General features: G+C 62.9%; 1 long non-coding RNA gene across 1 annotated transcript; it reads left to right on the top strand.

The window, feature by feature from the left end:
- The first annotated feature begins 6,976 nt into the window (after positions 1 to 6,976).
- Positions 6,977 to 21,513, top strand: LOC112671037 (uncharacterized). Its single transcript, XR_003143341.3, has 3 exons — positions 6,977 to 7,584; positions 11,178 to 19,544; positions 21,019 to 21,513. It is a non-coding gene; the product is annotated as an uncharacterized LOC112671037 (long non-coding RNA).
- The last annotated feature ends 1,333 nt before the right edge of the window (positions 21,514 to 22,846 follow it).

The following is a 22,846-nucleotide window of genomic DNA, read 5'->3' as shown; positions in this document are numbered from 1 at the left end:
GCCCGAGCGAGGCCTGAGGGCATGTCCGTAGAGACCAGCTACAAGGACGAGAACCTTCCCAGATCTTGTGTCCCCTGATCTTCGTGTCCCCGACCGTGGTTGTCACCCGCCACCCTCTGAGAAAATTTGCTGCATTATTATCCCTGTTCTTCAGAGGTGGGGAAACTGAGGCCCACCGGTGGATACGAGCCACCCTCCCCCGGGGACTGGCAACCCCGTGGAAAGCTTGTGCTTGTCTGGGACCTGCGCAGCCTTGGCCTTGGGGGAAGCGCCGGGGGCCCTGGTTCGCGGCGGGGGACACTGCCGGGTCCCACCCTCGCCCCGTTGTACTTGGGGACGGACACTGTGCCGAGCGCCCTCCAAACACAGCACCCAGCTCTCAGTCCCCACGCTTCCCCCGCACACGGGGCCATCAGCTCGGTCACCCGGCGGCCGTGGGGGGCAGAGCCAAGGAGGCGCATGGGTCGGGCCCGGCTCCCCCTCCGTGACGCCGCCCCGCGCTCCTGCGACCTGTGGCTGTGAACCCCGGGGTGTCCCTGCAGTTTTCTCATCGCGTCACTATCCTCGTCTCGTAGGCGGTGGCGGTGAGACAGTCGTCGTCCCGGCACGCGTGGGCTTAGGTGGGAGGCTGAGCTCTGGGTGTGACACACGGCGACACTCGGCTCTGCACGCTGGTCCCCAGAGCAGCGCCGCGGGACAGGGACAGAGCCCAGTGAGCAGCACAGGACACTCAGCACGCCTTACGGGGACATGCTGGGGTCCCCAATCCCAGAGGTCGGGTGGGGCGAAGGGCAAGTCCCAGCAGCAAGCAAGTCCCCAGCCAGCCCCCACCCCACCATTGCCGGTCCCCTTTCAGGCAGGTCTCCCCCCGCCTGACAGCCTCCATCGGCAATAACCCCGAGGCTCAGAAGCTAAGGCTCTGAAATTAAGGTCCTTACCTACTGGGAACCCTACTGGTCTTTGAGAATCTGATAAAAACTATAAAGCCCTTCTCAAAAGAATCCACATGCGCCCAACACATGAACCTGTTCTCAGGAGTTCAGGGGGGTCAGCAGCTTGTAAAGTTCCCTTTGACCCCAAGTTCAGCGTCCTTGGAGCTGGGGCGGCCAAGCTGGCCTTTCCCAACTCCTTCCCTCCCCCTCCCTCCTTCCCTCCCCCTCTCCCCCTCCCTCCCCTCCCTCCCTCCCTCTCCCCCTCCCCCTCCCTCCCTCTCCCTCTTCCCCTTCCTCTCCTTCCCTCTCCCTCTCCCCCTACCCCCTCTCCCCTTCCTCCCTCCCCCTCCCTCCCTCCCTCCCTCTCCCTCCCTCTCCCCCCTCCATCTCTCCCTCTCTCCCTCTCTCCTCTCTCCCTCCCCCTCCCTCCCTCTCCCTCTCTCTCTCTCTCTCTCTCACACACACACCCTCCCCACCTTCCCTCCCCACACCTCACAACCCCCCCACCCCACGCCCCCCATCCCCCCACACACTCCGTTGGACCCTGGTCCTGGCCGGTGGTGCGGAAGCTGCAGTGGTGGTTGCTCCAGCAATGACGATGGCTGTTGCTAAGGGAGCCGGGCCGGGGGGGGGGGGGGTGGGGGTGGGGGGGGGGTGGGGGGGGGGGCCCCGGGGGTGAGTGGGCAGCAGCCCAGCAGGGCAGCAACCCCCCTACAAGTCTGAGCGCCTCAGGCCCTGGAAACGGTGTTCCCAGCTGGCTGTCATGGCAACAGCAGGCTTGGGAAAGTATTCATCATGGTCTGGACAGATTTCTCCAGCTTGCACTTGCTCTTTCTTCTCCCTAAGTGGCTAATTGAGGTTTGAAAGGGTCCTCTGTGAGTGGGCAAGGGGCACAAAGGGCAAAGGGCTGGACACATGTCCCGAATGGAGCGGGCTACGCGGGAGGCTGAGGCCGGGGAGGGTCCGGCCGGCACCCAGCAGACACCCCCACTGCGGGGGGATCGGGCCCCAGAACACAAAAGTGCTGGTTCCCCTCGCAGGGAGCTGTGCGCCTCCTTCGTGGAAGCTCTGGCTGCTTGCCCAAGCACTCATCCTGGGAAGCAGGCCCGCGGCGGTCAGGTAGGCCCGCGGCCAGGGGGCCTGGTCACCTCCGCCAGAGCCGTTGAGGAGATGCCATGACTGTGGAGGGTCAGACCAACGGGCAGAGGCGGACAGATGGGGTCTCCTTTATTTTTATTTTATTTTATTTTTTTCTCTGTGGGGGGTCTCCTTTATTTATTTATTTTTTTTATTTTTTATGATAGTCACACAACGGGGGGGGGGGGCAGAGACACAGGCAGAGGGAGAAGCAGGCTCCATGCCCCGGGAGCCCGACATGGGATTTGATCCTGGGTCTCCAGGATCGCGCCCTGGGCCAAAGGCAGGCGCCAAACCTCTGCGCCACCCAGGGATCCCCTGTGGGGGTGGGTCTCCTTTAAATGAGGCCAAGGGACTGACGAGGTGAGAGTTCGTGGAGCAGTGTGAGGCTTCGCCAATCCACTGGTCTGGGGGTGGGTGGTTGTGACTTATCATCATCTAAAAGTCTGTCCCCGTTACCATCTTTGGGGAGAGGATTACATGGTATGCCCACCTGGACGTGATCTGTGAAACAACTTTTTTTTTTTTTAATTTTTACTTATTTATGATAGTCACAGAGAGAGAGAGAGAGAGAGAGAGAGAGAGGCAGAGGGAGAAGCAGGCTCCATGCACCGGGAGCCCGACGTGGGATTCGATCCCGGGTCTCCAGGATCGCACCCTGGCCCAAAGGCAGGCGCTAAACCGCTGCACCACCCAGGGTTCCCTGTGAAACAACTTTCTGAGTGAGACGTTCTCTCTTTTACAGATGGGAAAACTGAGGCTTGATCAAACCACTTGACCACGTCATGCAGCCAGAAAGCAGGAAAGCTGAGACCCTAGCTTGCGTCTGTCCGCCTACAGCTCCCACGGCCTCTGGGGGCAGCTCTGCCGTGCTCAGAGCGGGGCTTTGGGGTTCAGCACGCTCAAGGCCCAACGTGCCCCCGCCACTCTACGTTCTGCAGCACCTGCTTCTAGAGCAGCTGGATTTCTCCTGGGTCCCGGGATCCACTCTGGTGATCATCTTGCACCATTGTTTTTGAAGCGTGTACACAAAAGCAGAGGGATCACATCTGTGACCCGGCCTCAACTGCTGGGTGTGACTCCCAAGGGCTCCCCTTGGAAGAGGACCCTCGATGGAGCTCGCTGGGCCCCCCACTGCAGGGAGATGGGGAGTCCCGAGGAGGCTGGGTGGCCCTCTGTGTTCCCAGAGTGCACTGGGAGTTGGCTGGGCCCCACTGGGATTATGGAAAGGAAGGGAATTGGCATTTAAAAGTGCCTGCTGTGTCACAGGAACTCTGGTGCGTGTGTGCATTTAATCTCCACGACAACTCTTTATGGGGGGACATTGGTATCACCCCATATATAGAGGGAGAAGCTGACCTATGAAGATCAGGTCATTTGACCCCAGGGCAAGCAGGACTTCAACCCCCATGTAACTGGCCCCAAAATCTGTCTGCTTCATGTTGCATCCTGTGACCTCGAGGGCGCTAGCTGCTGCTCTAGCTCATGCTCCTGGCGCCCAGGTCAGCCTCAAAGCAGGGAGTCCACAAGGCCGCTTCCTCCTCGGGGCTCCCTCACCCCCACGGGAGATGAGCACCTTTTACCCTCTTTTTTATCCCTCTTTTCCCATTCTCCCGACCCTCCCGAACCCAACCACGGAGAAGACCAGGAGCCAGAGGCAAAGGCCAGAAGCCAGAGCGCAGCTCTCACCCCAGCGTCCTCCAGCCGCAGGCAGAGGAGCAGAAGGGGTCTGAGTGCAAAGGGGGAATCACCAGGGAAGCCAGGGGACCCGAGTCCTGTCCTCAAGCCCACCTCGGCACAGGCGGCGCCCCCTCCAGACCTTCCTCCCTCAGCTCGGCTTCCCGGGGAAGCTCTCCTGTCTGCAGGCCCTGCTGGGACCCCAGAGGAAGGGGGGGAGTAAGCGCCCTCAGGATGAGCTCTTGCCTGCATGGGGCCTCCTCCTCGCTGCCAGCAGGACACCTAAGCTCGCTCTGCCTGGGAGCTTGGAATCAATCCGTAGGGGGTAGCTTGCAGCCCTGGGAGGAGCAAGGGAGTGGCCAGAGGCCTCCGCTCTGCTCTCAGCTCTGTCCCAACGGGCTGGACGATCCTGAGCACCGCACCAGCCTTTCTGGGCTGACTTCCCGCTGGCAAGCACGGGCCCAATTGGCCCCCTGGAATATTCTGCATGGCTTGTGCAGCTGTGGGAAGTCTTCCGCATGGCCCTCCCCAACCCCAAGCCCGTCCACCCGCGCCCTCGCAGGTCCTCACCCTGCCCGCCGCCAGCCGGCGAGGAGCACGAGGCAGTCGGTGTGCTGCTGTTAGGAGGCCTTTTCAGGCAGCAAGTCGGACCGATGGGGACAAACGCTGGGATGCCCGGGCCCCCACGCGTGGCTCACGTAAGAACAGCCCACCTCTCTTCCCCGCTCTCTTTGCTCCTGCTCTTTAACAACCACTCGGTCAAGTAACACGTATGAGGTGGCCGTGTCCGCAGCGCGCAGCGTCGAAATGCCTCCCGAGTGGAGCGGCGAGGCCCTCGTCCAGGAGGAACCTGCGACTCCGAGGCTGCAACCCAGGCAGAAGCACGAAGGGAGCCTGCTGCCCGCGCAGCCGGACGACAGAGGATTTCTCAACGCCCCTTACCGCCTCCTCTGCCCACGGTCACTGTTACCCACCCCCGGGAGCCGCGATCTGCCTCGTGCTTCTGACCCAGGGGGGAAATCGGGGTGCTCCAGGCGTCCGTCCCCTCTCCTGCCGGGCCCCACCTTCCTACCTGCGTGCGCTCACCTGGTTTCCACGAGTCGGCGCCGCGAAGGCGAGGTCCAGAGGCTGGGATGCGGCCCTTGTGTGTTGGAGCCAACGAGGAGGCCCCACTCGGACTCGGGGGGATGCCTGACGGAGGCGGCTCCTCCCTGTGGGGTCCCTTGGCTGCAGGTGTCCCTGCTCGCGGAGCTTTCCCTGAATGCCCTCGCTAAGCCTCTTAGAGGGCAAGTGCTACTTGCTGCCTCACTCTCCTTTTGTCCCGGACGCCTCAACATCTGCTCCATGAATAATAGCTTCTCTAGGGCCCTTCATAATTTACAAGGTGCTTCACCCGTATTTTCTCATTTAATCTTCTCAGCAACGCCGTGAGATGGGATTATCGTTGCTCCTTCCTTCCAGATAAGGACCTGAGGCTCAGAGAGACGTCGCGAGGGGCCCAGGACCCCACAGCTGGACCCAGGCGATCCCACTCGGACAGGACTGAGCGCTTTCGGCCCGAGATGCTTCCTCATGGTCTTCTCCATGACGTCAGGAGACCCCGCTTCCCGCCTGGATCCCCATCCTCCTGTGAGTCCCAGCATCCAGTTCTCACTGGGTCTCCCGCGCTGCCTGAGAGCCCAGGGATCAGACACAAGACACAGGACGCAGCGGCAGCGTGGGAACAGATGGACGAGAGGCGAGGGCTCCGCTGGTGCCCACCCGGCCCCGCTGGTCTCACGGCCCGACCCATGCTATGTCCTCGGGGGACGGCTGGAAACACACGGCGGGCTTTGGAGGGCTTGTTAGTTTGGGTTTGGTGATGTTTCTGGTTTGGGGGTTTTTTTTCCTGCACAGAATTAAAAAAGAAACACTAAGAAAAAAGTAAGCCATTGGCGCAGGAGTCTTCTCTGAAGACAGGAAAGCACCTGGGTAAGGAAGGAGAGGCAGCCAAGCTGGGGAGACAAAGGCAGGCGTCTGGGGCTGGACGGTTCTCTCGGGCCAACGGGCGATGGTGTGCGTAGGCAGCAGAGAGGGTGCCCGGAGCGTTTCCTGCAGGACAGGAGGTCTGCGGACTCCAGAGCCGCTGAGGCTCCCACAGTGTGGGACAAGCTGCCACAGGTCGGCCTGAGCGGGGGTGGGTGTGGCTGAGGGTGCCCGGCAGGGACGGCTGCCCGGCCCGCACTCTGGGAGCACAGACCAGAGTTCGGGGCTGCGAGGGACGCGACAGGCCAGCTCCAGGCCCGTCCTGCATGGACCCGCCTCCCAGCCACTTTCCAGCCACCTTGAGGATGCACTTGGCTGTTGTGCCAGCGAGAGACAGAGACCAGGAAGGCGGGCTAAGAGGAGGCCCTCGGGAAGCCAAGAGAAGTAAAATGGGAAATACGGAGGGGACGTGGGGCAGAGTGATGGGCTGGACCCCAGAGGTACAGGGGAACGACCGGTGACTGAGGGGGGGACGGAGCTTGACGAACAGGCGGGGGAGGACCCCTGAGGCCAGATGATGAGTGGCAGAGAAGGAAGAAGGGAAAACAATGGGCCCCAGGGGAGGGCAGGAGGGCACAGCGCTGCGACCCCCGCCTACCACTGGCAGCCGTGGGTCCTCGGAGATCTAACGGGCACCCGCAGAGGCCAGGCCACGCGCACTGGCTCACCTGCCACCCGCCGGGCTCGGCCGTCCTCCCTGTCCTCTCCCGGGGGGCTGGGGTCCTGCCCCCCACTGCTCTCCACGTGCTGATTCTGCTTCTAGCTCTGCGCCCCCGTGCCAGGGCGAGTCTAGGCACCGCAGCTTCTGCGCTTACCAGCCTCCCAAGAGAGTTGTAAGGGGATCACAGGGCAGATGTAAAAGGATTGTCAACTCACCAAAGGATCAGACGCCTTAGATCCTAAGTTTATTTCCAGGACTGAACCCCGCCAGTCCTTTGAAGGGGAGACTCCTGCCCCCGACACTCGGTGCCCCTTCCACATGTCCCGACTGGGTTGCTCTGGTCTGTCTGCCTGGCGTCTCCACGTCTTGCCACTGCCCCGTCCCTAATCAGAGGAGCCGAGGGGGAGCCCTGCTTGTGGGGAGAGAAGCTGGTTTACCCACATTTTCTAGTCAATTAATCCCCACTCGGGTCAGACTCGGGGACCTAGAGTTACAGCCTCAGAAGTCTTGTTCCTGTAGCAGATCTAGGCTTCCAGCCCGTAGAATCATCTAGGTGGATTCGCAAGGAGTCACTGAATATGCATGAGAGAGAGAGAGAGAATATGAATATGAGGGAAATGGCAGAGAAACCAGAGGAATTGTGGATAAGGACAAAGGGGGAGAAGACCTCGGGGACCGTGGCACCCATGTGGTCGGACAGGTTAGGGAGGAAAAGGTTAGGGAGAAACGAGGCGCAGGAGAAGGCTTTGGGAAAGGAATAAGGAGGCCAAGAGAGTGGAGCCAGGAGCCGGTGGCGCAGGCAGATGGAACAACGGAGACCAAGAGCAGAGCCAGAGGAGTGGGCACGCAGCGAGGCCTGACAGCCAAGCCCTGTGGGTTTCCGTGGGAAGCAGATGCTTCCAGGGAGCAGCAACCGATGGTCCCTAAGCACGTGGGTCCTTGTTGACTCCAGGCCCAGGGCAGCCTCCTCGGCAGCCAGCCTGAGCCTGGAGCAGCAGTGCAGGTCCAGGGAGGCAGATGCACGGCCGCCCTGCCCCGGTGGGGGCCCTGTGGCCTTCCCTCTGTCCTCCTCGGGCTCCTCCACCCCTGTGTGTCCCAGGAAGCCACGGGCTGCCCTATCACGCCCAGAAGGAAGCGGGCTGCATTGGAGGGGTAAGTGTGAGCCACAGCACAGTGTGCAAGGCTGAGCATGGGTGTGCAAGCTGTGGGAGGGGGGAGGCGGAGCAGCCTGGAGCCCAGTGCCAGGAGTCTGCCTCTGCTGGGGCGGGATGATCCCCAGCAGGGTACTCCCAGCCGAGGGGGGGTCCCCTCTGTGAGCATCCTGCAGCTTCCTGCTCCCGCCATGTTCCACTTTTGCCCAAGCACCAGCCTGCCTCAGCCCTTCTCTGCAGGAAGCAGCCCCAAGAGCTCTGGGGTTCTGGGTCGGAGGAACCTTGGGGCTCCCCTGGCCTCAGTCTCCCCGCTACTGCTCAGGGGTCACTTTCCACGGCTGCTGTGCGCAGAGGGCAGTATCTCCAAGACTCTGACTTGGGAGTCGGTGTCTCCACCCCAAGAGTCCGGGCTGGTGGGAAGGAAGCTCAGAAGGGCCCAGGGAGAGGGGGGTTTCCACTAGCGCCACCTTCCCAGGCAAAGGGCCCCCCACGCTGTGCTCCTCGCTGCCACCCGCGGCAGGCACCCCCAGGACACCCCGGGACCCCGGGTGACGCAGCAGCCTGGAGGCCCAGCACTTCTCCGCAGGCCGAGTCAGGGGCTTCCCCCCACCCCCCACCCCGCGGCCCAGAGAGGACAGGAGGGAGGGGGAGGGGAGCGGGGTGCAGCCCCAGGGGGAGGGGGGGCGGGAGGCACCACTCGGTCGAGTGAAAGACAGGTACCGGGAGCCAGATGGGCCGAGCAGAGACAGAAGTTAAGTAGGAAGAGACGGTAAACAGCAGACACGCAGCCACCAGCCAAGCATATGCTTCGCAAGCAGGCGACACAAGCACCCAGTAGGGTTTGGGTGGGGGAGGGGACACGGCCCGCGGGACGGGGACGGGGGCGGGGGCGGGGGCGGGGGGCTCCCCACGGGCTGGGGGACCACGGCCGACCTCCCTCCGCGGGGCCCAGAAGAATGGGGCGCAGCCGCGCTGGCGAGGGGAGGGGGCCGGGAGGGCAGGGGCGGGCAGGGGCGGGGGGGGGGGGGCGGGGGGTGCAGGGTGCAGGGCGGGGTGCGGGGCGGGACGCGGGGGCGGGGGGGCGGGGCAGGAGCTAAATGGGGGCAGGTGCCAGGCGGGGCGGGGGCCTGGGGTCCCGGGCAGGTGCGGGGTAGGGTACAGGGCAGGACGTGGGGCAGGGTGCGGAGCAGGGGGCGGGGGTGGGGGGGCAGGGCATGGGGCAGGGGCAGGGTGCCTGGCGGGGGACGGGGCGGGTGCAGGGCAGGTGCCGGGCAGGAGGCAGGGCAGGAGGTGGGGCGGGGGTGCAGGGCAGGTGCAGGGCAGGTGCGGGGCAGGGTGCGGGGAGGGATGGAGGAGGGCTGCGGGGACCTGTGACAACGAATGGCACACGTGGAAGTCTGCGGAGCCAGGGACCACCTGCAGGGCCCCGGAAGCCAGGAAGCGCCCCCGCCCCCCGCCGGCAGGTGCAGTTGGCCGGGAGCCCGCAGGCCGGGTGACGTCACCCCTTGGCGCTCCAGGAGGGAAGGGGTGTGGCGGGTGCAGGGGGGCGGCTCCGAGCTCCAGCGTGCCGCCCGCCCGCCCCGCCCCGCCCCTCCGGGAGGGCCCCGGGCCGCTGGAAGCCGGGGCTGCTGCAGAGCTGGGGGGAGGGGGAGAGGGTCCCTCAGCGTCACCCCTGCGCGGGATGCACCTCCCCCAGGCGCCGCCCCCGGCTCCCCCCCATCCACGTTCACTTCCCAGCCGTTGGGCCAGCGGGGAGGAGCCCAGGTTCTTGGCGCCCGGCCCTGCCCCTTCTCCCCCACCCTGAGAGCCAGGTGTCCCCGGGGTCAGGCCTCCGAGCTAAGGGACCCGGCCTGCAGGAGGGCCCTTCACCTCCGCGCTTCCCCCAGGGCGGCCGCTCCGGGCCCTGGCCTCCTCCCCGGGCTGTCCCGGCCCCCCTCTTCCGGGGCTGCCCCAGCCCCAGCCAGGCACGGCCCTGGAGCGCCGGGGCTCCCCCTGGGCCAGGCACTAGCCTCTGCGCCCGTGTCAGACGTCAAGGTGCGGTGGGGGGCTGCGGCGCACCTAGGGCACCCATCCCACCCTCAGCCCTGGCCTGGTCCCCACACCTGGGGGCTCCGGGCCAGAAGCAGAGGGAAGCCCCAGGGGGAAGCGGGCAGCCAGGCCCCCCTGTGCCCCCACACCCAGGGCAATGCCCGGCCCAGTGCCAGGGAGCCTCTGCCCGTGTGTCCCGGGACAGACGGGAGTGAGAGCGGGGCTGAAGAAGGAAGAAGGGCAGGAGCAGCAGTGGAATTTCTGCTCAGATTCCTTGAGCCCTGGGCTAGGGGCCATCGGGACCAGCTCACGCCAGGAATGCGCTGCCCCGACCCTTGCCAGCTCTCGGGCTCCCCTCGCCAAGCTGTTGCCCTAATAGCCCACGGATCATGCACGTTGGGCTTTCAGGCTGCTTTCTTCCGCATCAGGTTGGAAGCCCATCACGTGGCCATCGTAGAGATAAAGCAGATGGGATTTTAATCCGTTTTATGGATGAGGAAACTGAGGCTGGATTTGAGTATGTACCTGTCGAAAGCCTCCCAAGGCATGGGAGGTTATAGAAAGATGAGTGAGCAAAATAGCTGATTAAGAGCTCAGGCTCCTGGGGCAGCCCCAGTGGCGCAGCGGTTTAGCGCCGCCTGCAGCCCAGGGTGTGATCCTGGAGACCCCGGGATCGAGTCCCACATCGGGCTCCCTGCATGGAGCCTGCTTCTCCCTCTGCCTGTGTTTCTGTCTCTCTCTCTAGCTGTGTCTCTATGAATAAATAAATAAAATCTTTTAAAAAAAAAAAAAAAAAAAAAAAAGAGCTCAGGCTCCTGAGTCCGACCGTCATAATCCTTCCCCTCCGTGACTCTCCTTCACACGCTCAGCTCCAAAGGAAGACACGCGGTTAGGGGAAGGAGTTTCGGCCTATGACCCAGGGTGAAGGAAGGAGAGTGCAGCAACTGCATGTTGGAGCAAACTGCCACCTGCCAGGTGGGCCTGGGGCCCGAGGAGCCGGGCGCATGCACAGTCCCGTCGCTGGCGGTGTGCACACACTGCCTGTTTAAGAGGCTGAGTTAAGAAAGGGGATATGCACCAGCTCAAGATAACGCACGGCTTTACACGTCAGCACGTGTACTGACGGCAAACGCTTGTGCGGGAAGAGAAGGATGCGTTTGCGTGGAGATGTGAGCAGGGTCTGCATATACTTTTGTGATTAGAGGAACGCCGGACAAACAGGTTCACAGTGTCTGTGAGCACAGGCCTGGTGTACTGGGCGTGCACGCGTGCCGGTGCGAAGCATGGGTGAGTGAGCGAGCAGAAACCAGCGCCACCTGGAGAGGAACGGTCCCCGGAGCTGCGGAGCTGCGTCAAGCGCCTCCCTGCGCTCCCTTCCGGGGGATCCTAGAGGGTCTCGCTCCCCGCAACAGGACACAGGACACAGGAGGCCAGGACACAGGACGTGGAGCGTTCCTGGTGCTGGCACCTGAGGCTGGGCGACCTTGCAGCTGCTCCAGCCTCCATCTCCCTCCGGCCCGGACCAGCGATCAGTCTTAGCTAATACTAATAGCATTTAAATTCCAGCCCGCAGGTGCGCAGCAGGCCCCAGAGAAGAAGGAAAAGGTGGCACGGATCCCAGGCAAGGACTTGGAGCCAGCAGACCCGGTCACTTGGCGCCTGGAGCCCGGGTCTGCGGGAAGCCACGGCTGGGCTGAAGCTTAGAGGCCAGGGCAGCGTTAGGACGCCCCCCACCCCCACCCCGGGAAGGGCGCAGACCCTCAGCCCGTGGCAACCAAGCGGACGTGCTCTCCTCTGCTCGGCTCTGCCCTCCTCCTCCGGGTAGGTGCTCCAGCCGGAGAATGGGGGGGCCGCCTCTGAGCAGCGAGATCCAAGGAGCAGAGAGCCCTGGCAGGGTCGCACGGGGCAGGGGGCCCAGCCGCCCAGGGGGCCCCCACTTCCCCTCCGCGCCGAGCTGTGCTTCACAAGGCTGTGACCTTGCGGAGGAGGAGCCTGGGCTTCCGTCACCCATCACCCATCACCTCCATCCTACGTGAGCTGCAGGGAGAGGCGAGGCATGCAGGCGGAGGAGGGCCTGAGCCCCAGAAGGGGTGGAGCACAGCACCCCACGGTCCCTGCCAGGGCCCAGGTCCTGAACACTTGCTGCCTTTTCCCCTCCCTGAAGGACGCACCTGTGTGACTCGGGGCATGTCAGGGCCTGAAGGAACCTCAGCCCTACCTCAGTGTCCCCCAGCCCTTTGTCGCTTCACAAACAAGACAAAGACACCCCAAAGAAAGGAAGGGACCTGGCCAGGGCCACAGAGCTCACTGGCAGCCATGCCAAGGTGATCATTTAGGATTTTCTGCAGTTTGGTAGAATTTAGAAATTCTTGGGGAAGTTAGCCGGCCGGGCCAAGCAGCAGCCTGCCGCCACCCACCCTGCTGGAACGGGGCTGCACGGCCGCCCAAGCTCAGGGCATCGGCTTCCTGGGCTCGTAAGTCCCTCAAACTATAGGCAACATTTTGAGTGTCTGTGCGCTGGATATTTTTCTGGAGAGAAGTTCACAGCTTCAATCGATTTATAAAGAGACGCACGACCCAGGAGAGGCTGAGCTCAGTGCCTGGAAGCATCAGGAACCCAGCTCCCCGGGGGGCCGGGCGCCTCAGCAGCATCGGGACTGAGGGCTGGGCCACGCTCCCCTGGTGGACAAGGATGCGTCCTCGAGGGTAAGGCTCTGGTCTAGCTGTCCCCGTCTGAGATGCCAGCCTGGGCCGGGGCCTGCCACAGACACAAATCTGATTCGTTTATTAGTCTCCCCAGTGCTTCTCTCCCCATATCCAGCGCTGCTCCGCTGCTCCGTCTCCAGCGACGACGAGAAGCCCTGATGGAGAAGGAGCAACAATTGTTCTACGATTCGAGGCTGAGGTTCAGGACCTTTGTCGGCTCCTGTTAAGGGCTGATCACCTTGGGGAAGTCAAGGCAGTCTCTCCAAACTTAGATGTCCTGACGCAGACTGCGCTGTGTTCCGCGACGGCCCCAGAACCTTCCGGAAAGCTTAGTTCTCCAGTCAGAAAGGGAGAGCTCCGGCAAGCAGGGCCTTGTCTCAGACCCTGGCCCTCAGGAGTGTGAGCTCTCCATTGTAAAAGGAGAATAATTCTAAGTCTGCAAGGATCGGTGTAGACCTGGCCTCAGGGCACAGGCTCCAGTTCCTCAGCGGCTTGATCTTTGGTCTGAATGTCTTTCTTGTCCCACTTTGCACCTTCTACAGCTCAGCTGCTAAGCCCACTGGGGATTAAGAGGGGACGGGAGGGGCGGGGAGAGAGCTCCCCACCCCAGAGGAGAGCGTGGCTTTCTGAGGGGGGAGGAGGGAGGAGGGGACGGGCTTCTCAGCCCCCCAGGCCAGTTCTCCTCCTCTTCCTCGGGCTCCCCCCCCAACCCCCACCCGGCTGGACCCTCCTTTGGAGAGCCGAGCTCTGAGAGGGGGTTATACAGCTGCTGCCTCTGTCTGGTCCTAAAAATAGCCTCCTCTCTGCCCATGCCCAGCTCAGGGCTTGGCCAGAGCTGCAGGGAGGCCTCACAGGCGGGAGGGAACTGGACGTGGGGTGGACACGCCTCCCCAACGTGGGGAGACAGGAGGAGGGAGGGTACCACCTCGGGACCTGCCTCCACTCCCATCTTCTCTGTTGCCCCAGAAAGTCCCCTAGGGAAGGGACAGGCTTTCTCATCTCAGTGCTTCTGGGGGGACCGTGAGCATGCAAAGGCTAAGCCAGCTGACCTGGGGCACGTACTAATACTCATTTAGGGAGACCTGGCCACGTGCCTTCTTCCACCGCTCTAAGCACCATTGACACAAAGGACCCTGTGACGTGGGTATTGTTCGTATTATTCCCTTTGACAATCAAAGAAATGAAGGCCCAGAGACATGAACCCCCCAAACTCAGAGTCAGGCAGTGGGGACAGGATTCCCCGTCAGGCGGCCCCCCACGCCCCCAGCCGCGGCCGAGGTCCAGGACCCAGTGCCCAGAAGGCTGAGGAGGAGGGAAAGGGCTCCTGGAGTTGCCCCAGAGGAGGGCACCCCAAGCAAAACTGGCTTGGCGGCCTAACACCCACCTTCCGAAGGGTTCATGATGATCACAGACACACGGCCGAGCAGGAAGGCCGCCCAGCAGCACCCCTGTCCGGCTGGCTTTGAATTTGCAGGTAGATCTTCTCTGGCTGCCCCGTTCACCTCGCAGGCTGCCAGTTTCTGAGAAGGCTCAGGGACATGGTCGCCCTGGGAAGGGGGCACCCCAAAGACTCGCCAGTGGGCCATGCCCCTGGGGCACGGGGGGGGGCAGCCTGAGTGATGTAGATCCTTAGAATCAAGCAGATTTGGGCTTCACACACAGGGCTGAAGGCGGACAGAGGATGGAGGGAAAGATGGAAAGGGAAGAAGAGAGTCAAAGGAAGAGGAAAGGAGGGAGGAAGAGGAAGAAAGTGAGCAAAATGTGGGTTCTCAAGACCAGCTGCCCACCTGGCCTCGGTCTCCCGCCTAGAGGAGCCTAGAGGGGAAGGGCTGGTCCCACAGGGCACGCGGACTGTGGCAGGGGACAGACAGCCCTGGGCGGCCAGAGCGGGGAACAGGGACCACCAGGGCCCCCTGGGGTCTCTCCTCTCTAGACGCCGGGCTGACCTGGCCTGTTTGGGGCCCAAGCACACTCCATCCTCCCGCAGAGCCACTAACGCAATTAGCAAAACACGGTCATAAATCTTGCGTGGCGTCTGGAGCCATGTCCTCTCTTCCCCAGATTCCCATGCGGAGCCGTCGTCCCCCAGGGTCACAGCCTGCTGAAGAAAGCAGCAAGACCCCTGCCCCACCCCGCGCCCCCCAGGAGCCCCACTGCGAGGCTGGGGCCCAGGAAATCCCAAGAAGTCGGAGGCAGGATGTGAATGCGAGTTTGCAGAGGCCTGGGGAGTGGATCGTGCCTCAGAGGCCCACAGAATCTCGGGGGTGGGGGGGGACAGAGCGGGCGAGTAGGAGACCGAGGGCATCTGCGTGAGGGCCTGTGCATGACTTGGCAGCATGATGGGGTGTTTGTGTTTTGTGGGGGGGGGTGTGCACTCAGTCTGGAGGACTGGTGAGTCACTAAAAACGGGAGCTTTCTGATCTGAAGAGCTTATTTTCAGCTATTTTTATCACCTCTTGTCTCTTGGCCCTTTTTCTCCCCTTGTCTTTTTCAAATATAGAGGACTTTGGGGGCCGTGATGCCATGAGTGCCTACGTGAGGTTCGGCTTGAGCCAAGGGGCGGGGACCCCCTGGAAGCACAGGGATTGACGCGCACGGGAGCGCACAGGTGCACAGGTGCACAGGTGCACAGAGGATCCCGTTCTGGCTCGTGTGCCGCACACGAGCAGGTGCGAGTAAGGCCACACAGGTCCCTGGACGCTCCACACTTCCGGCCTGAACTCTGATGGGGTGGACGCGTCGCTACCCCCGCCCCGGCCATACGCAAACCCGTGAGGACACCTGGCCCCGCACCGGCCTCACACTGACCCAGGGGGTCACGCTCACATGAACGTGTGGCCACGGCACGGTCCTGGGCCCCTGTCCTGGGAGTGGCCCTGACCCCTGCGTTCCTCTCTTTGCCCAGCCACCCTCCCCTCCAAAGCGTTGACACGGTATCAGGAAGGCCTTCGGCAGCCGTCAACGGGGAGTAAGGGGCGAGCTCCTCACTGGGCTTCCGGGAGGACTCATTGCAGCCCAGGGCGCCCACCGCCACCTCTGGCCCGAGACACCGTGGCCCCAGCGCACAGTCCTCCGGCCACTGGGGCCGGCTTGTGCCTGCGATGGCGGGACAGGGCTGCGAGGTGCACTCCTCGTGGGAGCTCGCTCCTCCAGCCCCGAAGAGGGAGAGGCGAGGGAGCCCTCCGAGCGCCTGACCGTGCCTGCCCGGAGGGGCCATCGGCTCCAGGGGAAGGCGTCCCACAGCGGCCGTCTCCCCCTCGGCTCCGTGAAGGGAGCGGGGCAACCAGCCGACTGCAGTCTCCGGGGTTCTCGAGGCCCAGGTCCCTTGACGTCGCGTCTATGTTGATGTGATCGCGTCCACGCAGCAGCGGGCTAGCATCGCAGTGCAGGATTGCACATGTGCTCCGAGTGTCGCTCCGCACAGGCACAGGCCCCACTGCCTACCTGCCCACACGGCCGTGCATACTGACCCTCGCTCGCGGCAGGCACGCAGGTGCTGTCACCCCTACTAGGACCCCATCCTGATGGGCGGCCTGAGGCCTACCCCTTCCTCCTGAGACTGTGCAGCTGAAAGGCCCCCCGGCCACTTGTAGGTTCCATGGGGAGCCGCGTGCTCTTCCAAGGGACCACGGCAGCCCAGAGCAGGGGCGCTTCGTCTAGCTTGTCCCCCCAAAGGCACTGTAGCTCCCGGTGTCGGGCCCAGGTCCAGCTGCTGGAGGAGCCAGCTGTCCCTGCCCGCCCAGCCTCTTCGTCCCAGTCCACAGCGTTTGGGGAGCGTGGGCTCATGCAGGTCATCGTTACAAAGGAGGACAGCCCTGAGCCCCCAGATCAGTTGCAGTCTGGCAAGGAAGACGGACCCCCGTGCCATCAGCCTGCCACAAGGCGCCACCAAGGCTCCGAAGCGTATGCTGAGTCCTGCCCCGTGCTCAGTGCTGAGAAAGGTAGTGGTGCCGCCGAGGACGTCATCCCTACCCTCACAAACGTCACAAATCTAATTGGGAGCCCCACAAAGAGGCAGAGACCAGCACGGACGATTCGAAAGCTTGGAAGGCTAGAGCAGAGGCGAGTCCCAGTGCCTTGGGCCCGAAGCGGATCCCTGCGCCTCGAGAAGCTCGGGCGACCTGAGCCACATAGATTATTCTGGCCCCGATGGCTGTGGCACTTCTGCGGGGTTCGCCCAAAGCGCTGGGTAGAGCAGGACCCCGAGGCCGCGCTCGGGCCTGGCGGAGGTGGGTAACCGGTGCTGCCCGCGGCAGGGACCACCCGACGGAGCGGCCAAGGGAAGGCCACGCGTCGTAACTGCTCCCGAGGAGGAGCCCTGGCCCGGGTCACTTGCAAGGTCTCCCGCAGCCTTCCAGTTCTAGAATTCCGAGACTTAAATGGTGCATTTCAAGACACTGGCTGGAAGCACAAGAAGTCAGGGGAGGAAGAGCTCTGTGTGGGTTAGAATCCGCAAGGAAGGCTTTGGGAAGGAGGCGGCACCTTAGCTGGGCCTTGACGTGGGGGAGTGTGAGTAGCTGTACGGGAGGTGGGAGGACATTTATATGCATGAAAACGGGGCTGAGCACGGGCTGTGCCTGGTACCGGAAGGAGGAGGCCCGGCTTCGCCCGAGTGCCCTGTCCGGGACGGGTAGGACTGGACAGGCGAGGCTTGCTCGTCCGGAAACGCGGGAGCGGACACTTGCTGAGAGCTTACTGTGGGGTCAGCCACAGAACAAAGGCGACTTTCCACAAAATATTTCATTCAATCCTCATAACACACCCACAAGGTAGGTCCCACCACCAGCCTCTGCTTATAGAAAAGGAAACACGGGGACAGAAAGCGACTCGCTCAGGGTCACGCAGCTCCTCGGAGGTAGAGTCCAGGTACCTTTGGTAGAGTCCAAAGGCTGGTAACGTGGTTCTGACGGGCGCGGTGCATCCTCTCCGCTCTGGCTTCTCCCCTCCTCTTCAAGGGGCACAGAGAGGGACCCAGCGACACCGTTGGAGCCTCGCGCTGACTCCCTGAGGCCTGGGGGAGGGCGGGGACCGCTGCAGCTGGAGGGGGGACGGCCTCCGACGTCAATCGCATGGCCAAGCTCAAGCCAAGGACACGGCCACAGGACGTGCGAGGCCCCTGCTCCGGGCTCCCGGACGCTTGCCCAGGCCCTAAGTGATCTACTACTGGGTGACGTCCCAGCACTGCCCACTGGGCCGCGACCTCGGGGCATTTGGGGCTCGGCACCTGAAGCGAGGAGTAGATTCCACCCTGCTCAGACCGCAGGCTTGGAAACAGGAGGCGGCGGCCGGAGTGAGGATCTCGGTCAGAGTCGCCTCAGCCCCAGCCTGCCCGGTGCCCGGTGGTGTGCGGGGCCCTTGGCGCCCGGTGGTGTGCGGGGGCTGCCTGGTGCCCGGTGGTGTGCAGGGCCCTGAGGGCCCGGTGATGTGTGGGGGCTGCCTGGCACCCGGTGGTGTGCAGGGCCCTTGGTGCCCGGTGGTGTGTGGGGCCCACCTGGCGCCTGGTGGTGTGCGGGGCTCTTGGGGCCCGGTGGTATGCGGGGGCCCGCCTGGCACCCGGTAATGACATCACAAGAAAAAGGTGAATCGATTGATATGTCCTGTGGTTGCCGACCATTTCAAGATAATGAATCCCGCCTAAGGACCATTGTAAAAAAATAAAAGGGAATTCATGAAGCCATCTCTGCAGCTATGCCAGCAGGCAAAAAGCCCTTGCACTTTGCGTGAAATGCCTGCAGGGCCCTTGGGGCCGGGTGGTGTGCAGGGCCCCTGGGGCCCACCCAGGACCCTGTGGCGTGCGGGGCAGGCCGGGGCCCAGTGGCGTGTGGGGGCTCCTGCCCTTGCCCCCTTCTCCTCGCCCTCTCCTGCCCCTGCCCTCCTTTCCCGGCGCAGGCCCAAGCCCAGCCTCCCTCCCGCCTGGACTCTTAGTTCAGTGGGGCCCAGGGAGCGGCTTTTGGGCCCCTCCCTGCCTCTAAGCACCTGAGCACAGGGGGACACTCAGGCCTTCTCGTTCCTTCTTCGCCACTAACACCGCTCGTGCCCAGCCGCCCCACAGCCCTGCACGGTGCAGGCATGGCTCTGAAATCCGGGGATCAGTATGAAACCAGCCTGGGGACCCCCAGCTTTCTCACCGTCTCCCTCTTGCACCCCAACCCCAGCTCTCTCCCTCTGCGTCCCCGCTGGAGGCCTTCCCTTCTGGCTTCTCCATCTGGCCTCAGGCAGGCCCCTGGCCCCCGCTGTACTGAGAAAGAGCCAGAGCCGTAAGGATGGACTGGAGGCTCCCACAAACCACCTGCTAAAGTCTCACGCTTGTTGTCCAGAATAGGCTCATTGACTAAGAACCTGATTTTATAAGTCTTTCTAGAACTTTCTTCCTTTCCAGACCCCTGGGCCACGGCGGCCCTCCCTTCTGTCAGGAAACCCATCCTCATTCTCCAGCTTGACTTCTCAAATGCCTCATCCTTTCTTGTTCTGGGGATTAGCAGGGTCTGACCCCCGAGTGACACTGTTCCTTAGCACCCGACCCCCAACAAAAACAATTCCCGTCTTACCCCGTCGAAGCTTACAGTCCCAGCTCCTTGGACCCAAGGCACAGAAAGACCCCTTTCCTTCCAGCCAGTAAATGGCAAAGAAGAGCAAGCCTGGGCATTTCCTCGGTCTACCTCGAAGAAGCTGAGCCGAAGGCCCCACAGCTCTCCCCGGCCCCCGGGCTTTGCTCTTTCTTCCCAGGAGACACAATGGCCAGGCGTCATGGGTGAGGCAAATCCCCAGCAGCCAACCTCTCCCCTGTCCTGGTTCCTGCTCTCCTCGTGGATCTCTCTCCATTACAGGGGTGCACCCACCCAGTCATTTCAGGCCTTCTCTGGAGCTGTCCCCTGCAGAACTCATGTTGGCTCTAGCGTCCGGGGCAGCGGGTGCAAGTCTGGGTCTGTCTGTCTGGAGAATGATGCCCCAGGAGAGCGGAGGTATTGCCGCTCTGCCGGCAGCACCAGAGAGGGGGCACAGCCTGGAACGGATGCCGGTGCCCATTGCTCAGCTCACGCACACACTGGAGTCCTGCGGTACTTCATTCTCACTGCCCGGATCTGCCATGGGGCCAACAGGAGAGAATGGAAGGCACCCCCAGAAGGCATCGAGGCATTCCCATGGAATTAATGAAGATAACCCAAACTTTTTTCCAGTGGGAATGTATGCTGTGGCCTTCATCCCTCCAAGTGCTGCTTCCTCGGGGTAGGCACGTCACCTGGCTGGCCGTTAGGAGGGGCTGTAGGGGCTGAGTGCCACCGTGGGAGGGGTAGCAGCCATTCTGACCCCATCATACCCTGTTGTCTGTGGAATGAAGGCCCAGTTACATAAAGCTCCAGCTGACTTGGTATAAACTATGACTAAGAAAACTTTCCAAAGACAGTTGGTGGTCCTCCACCCCCCTGCAACTGGTGAGAACTACCCCCACAGAGAGCAGAGCAGAGATTAGGGCTCCTAGCTCCATGGCCCTGACTCATCACACACACAAACACTCCCCAACACTTTTTCCCAAAATGGTTCCCCTCCTACCCGTCCACCCTCCTACCCGGGCTGGGTGACAAAAATGAACGCCCCAGAGATCTTGCCAAGTTCTGGGCCAGGCTGAGCCCAGGGAACATAAAATTCTCCATAGAATGGGGAGGCCAGCTCTCCCACAAAAACAGAATCCATTCAAAGGAAACTCACCACTGACCCTACTATGGCCGCTGCATTGTTTCTCAAATAGCTTGGACTACCTGCCCTCAAAAAAGAGCCCAAAGCTCTGAAATTATAAAATATTAGAGCTTAAAGGAAACCTAAAGGTCATGCTTAACTCCTTCTCTCCTCCCTTCTTCCATGCATCTACTCATACATACATTCGTCTATCTACCCACTCGTCAAACAGTTATTGACTTCCTACTATTTGCACATAAGGTACAGGCAAGGGGGACCCAATAGATGCAGCCTCTCCTCAGGGAGCTTAGGGTCTAGAGGGTAAGAGAGGCAGGTGAAAGGGAAGTTGCTCCAGTGTGTTAGGTACCATGACAGGAAGGACACCAGGAGGTGTCTAGAAGCACTATGGGGGCCGGGCATTCCAACGGGGTGGGGGCGGGTGTTCATGGACAGTGGGAGAAATCATACCTAGGTCGAGATACAAAAAAAGAAGGAAATTCCATTTCATTCAGCGAGGAGTCTGTTCAACACCCAATATGGCCAACGCACAGAGTTGAGCATGCTATGTGACGATGAATTCATTGTAGCATCCCCAACAGATAAGGGATATGAATAAAGCTACAAATTTCCAGTATATACTATCAAGCCCCCAAGAGAAGGACCCACGGAGCCCCAGGGAGAATTTAAAGGGTGAGGGGAAATTTCCTGTTGAGAACATCCGGAAAGCTCCACGGAAGGAGTGGAATTTGGGTGTATCTTGGGAATGGATAGGATTTAGGAGCACAGATGGGGTGGGGAAGGCATTCCAAGCAAAACTATTGGTATTAGCAAAGCTTAAGAGCCGGCGGTATCTGTCTGGGTGAAGGAGAATTTATCAATTTGACTAAAGCTTGTAAGATGAAGCTATGGTAGATGCGGCTTAAACATAGGTCAAGGGCTTCTAATGAGGGATAATTCTTAAGTTTAAAGCAAAGCCCAGAGAAACTAGGCAATTCTTTTTTTAAGATTTTATTTATTTATTTGACAGAGAGTGCGCGCACAAGCCGGGGGAGCGGCAGGCCTCGGAGAGGGAGGAGCAGGCCCAGCTGAGCCTGGGACCTGGGACCTGGGACCGGGCGGCAGCAGAAGGAGGACTCCGAGGCTAAGCAGCTCCATCAAGGTCAGGGGTGGTAGAGAGAGAGAGACTTCTGGATTGAGCTTCCAGGCTCCTTCTGCAGGTCTGTCCCCTGGCCATGATTCCGTCCTCTCCCTGACTCCTCTGTCCCCGCCTCCGAGGGGCTCTGGCTGCAGGCAAGCAAGCCGGGGCTGGGGATCCCCGCTCCTCCAGTCCCTCTCTGGCATTTATTAGAGGAACATGTAGATTGTTTGAAGGAAGGGAGGAGGATCCCCTAAGCGGCTGGCTCGGTTCTCATTCTGGCCCCCGCCCAGCCCCATCTGAAGGACCTGGAATTCCTGTAACTCGGGTCCTTTCTTCTTGCTCCCCTGCCGCCAATACACTGACCTGTGGTCTTTTTTGTTATTATTTTTCAAGATTTTATGTATTTATCCATGAGGGACACAGAGAGAGAGGCGGGGACACAGGCAGAGGGGGAAGCAGGCTCCTGCAGGGAGGGGCCCGAGGCGGGACTCGATCCCGGGACCCCGGGGTCCCGCCCTGAGCCCCCAGGCGCCCCTCCCCTGGGGCTTTCAGGGTGAACGCTCCGGTGTGTTGGGTTCGCCCGGCTCTGCGAGTCCGCAGGTGCTTCCGACGGCGAAGCCCGAGCCGGGAGGCGGAGCGACCGCAGCGGGCCCGGCCTCGCGGGCGGCGAGTCGCCGTAGCACCAGGCGGCCACCAGGGGGTGCCGGAGGGTCGCGCGGGCGGGCGGCGGCGGGGCACCCGGAGCCCGGGCCAGGGCGGGAACGCGGGCTGTGCTCGGCGCTGTCCCCCCGCGGCCGGCCGTCCTCTACACCCCATTGGCCGTCTGCCTCCCTCCCCCTCCGCGGCGTCCGTCCTCCCCACGCGTCTGTGCCCGCGAGCAGCCCGGGGCACCTGCAGCCGCCGAGTCCCGCGCGAAGCTGGCGGGGGCAGCGCGGCGGGAGGCAGCTGGGGGGTGGAGGGGGTGGGAGTGGGGGTGTCCGCGCCCCGGGTGTCTGGCCGAGTCGAAGGGGCTTTCCTCGCAGCGTCGGGCGTCTTGGGGGGGCGGGGCCGCGGGCAGCCCGGGCACCTGCTGCGGAGGCCGAGGTCTGGGGCGCGTCCGCACAGGGGCCCGCCGAAGGGGCGCCGCGCGCTCTCAGCCCTCGGCCCGGACGCAGCGCGCGCGTGAACCGCACGGATCCGACGCCCTCCCCGCGGAGCTCAAAGCCGCGGTTGGGCAGGCCTTCGAGTGAGCCGCGGGGCAGCCCCCACGCGCTCCCCTGCAGCCCCTCCCGCGCTCCCCTGCAGGCCCCCCGCGCTCCCCTGCAGCCTCCCCCGCGCTCCCCTGCAGGCCCCCCGCGCTCCCCTGCAGCCCCCACGCGCTCCCCTGCAGCCCCCACGCGCTCCCCTGCAGGCCCCCCGCGCTCCCCTGCAGGCCCCCCGCGCTCCCCTGCAGCCCCCACGCGCTCCCCTGCAGCCCCTCCCGCGCTCCCCTGCAGCCCCCACGCGCTCCCCTGCAGCCCCTCCCGCGCTCCCCTGCAGGCCCCCCGCGCTCCCCTGCAGCCCCTCCCGCGCTCCCCTGCAGGCCCCCCGCGCTCCCCTGCAGGCCCCCCGCGCTCCCCTGCAGCCCCCCCCCCGCGCTCCCCTGCAGCCCCCCCGCGCTCTCCTGCAGCCCCTCCCGCGCTCCCCTGCAGGCCCCCGGCGCTCCCCTGCAGCCCCTCCCGCGCTCCCCTGCAGCCCC

Source organism: Canis lupus, chromosome 5, assembly GCF_003254725.2.
Source record: "Canis lupus dingo isolate Sandy chromosome 5, ASM325472v2, whole genome shotgun sequence".
NCBI classification, from domain to species: domain Eukaryota; kingdom Metazoa; phylum Chordata; class Mammalia; order Carnivora; family Canidae; genus Canis; species Canis lupus.
Note: the sequence above shows the minus strand (reverse complement) of the source record. Positions and strands in the feature narration are given on the sequence as shown.